At 53.5% G+C, this 826-nt stretch overlaps 1 non-coding gene across 1 annotated transcript; it reads right to left on the reverse strand.

Annotated features, from left to right (window-relative positions):
• Window positions 1-351: 351 nt before the first annotated feature.
• On the reverse strand, window positions 352-482 carry LOC112826978 (small Cajal body-specific RNA 20). Its single transcript, XR_003209114.1, has one exon.
• Between the last annotated feature and the right edge of the window lie 344 nt (window positions 483-826).

Consider the following 826-nt stretch of genomic DNA (forward strand, 5'->3'; position numbering starts at 1 on the left):
AGACATGGCTAACCTAGAAGCAAGGCTTGCACCTGGTCTGACCTCGCTGCCCTGATGCCCGCAGCACACTTTCTTATCCAGCACCCACTCCCGGCTCTTCCTCACCACCCCGCACCTCACAATTCTCTGTGGGACCCTGTTGAGGTGAGTTTACTTGTGAGGTGTAACCTGGGGGGCAGGCAGGGAGCCAAGCTACTTTTGGAGCACCACAGGCTAGGATCAGCTCATGAGAGCCTGACACCATCCAAGGAGAGCTAAAGGTCCCATGCCCAGCGCTGCCCCTTCAGACCCTAGTCTGGCTATGGGACCAGCAGGCTTGGGGTAGACCAAGTGGGGGCTCCCGGCACCTACAGACGTCTGGGGCTGGAAAACAAGGCTGCCAGCTCATGGCGGCCCGGGCAATGATCCTCAAGGGCTGGTCTTGGCCTCCAGCCGTGGCTGAGGATAAAAGGGACCCTTCACAGTCCCATGGGAGAGAGGCTGGGTTTCTTTTCTTAATGGAGATTTACCTCAGAATATAAATTGAGTTTACTATAAGCCTAATTAACACAAACTGGATTTAAATCTAGACGTGTGTCTAGTGTGAGACTGTGTGGCTTTCTCCCTGGTGGGAGAGCCTGCAGGAGGAAGGTAGAGGAACGCTGAGTTGGGTTTGGAGCCCTGGCTGTTGTGGGTGAAGCTACTGCTTGTAGGACTCTTAGTTACCCCTGTCATGTGTCAAGCCTTCGGGAATAATTGGTTTCACTTTATGGTTGAGACTTGGATGTTGATTGTTAAGGGAGGGACAGTGAGCAAGAAGAGCTTCTCAACCAAGGCTGAGGGCAAA

This window comes from Callorhinus ursinus, unplaced genomic scaffold (assembly GCF_003265705.2).
Source record: "Callorhinus ursinus isolate GAN/ISIS: 27379988/994484 unplaced genomic scaffold, GSC_fseal_2.0 scaffold7, whole genome shotgun sequence".
Taxonomy (NCBI): domain Eukaryota; kingdom Metazoa; phylum Chordata; class Mammalia; order Carnivora; family Otariidae; genus Callorhinus; species Callorhinus ursinus.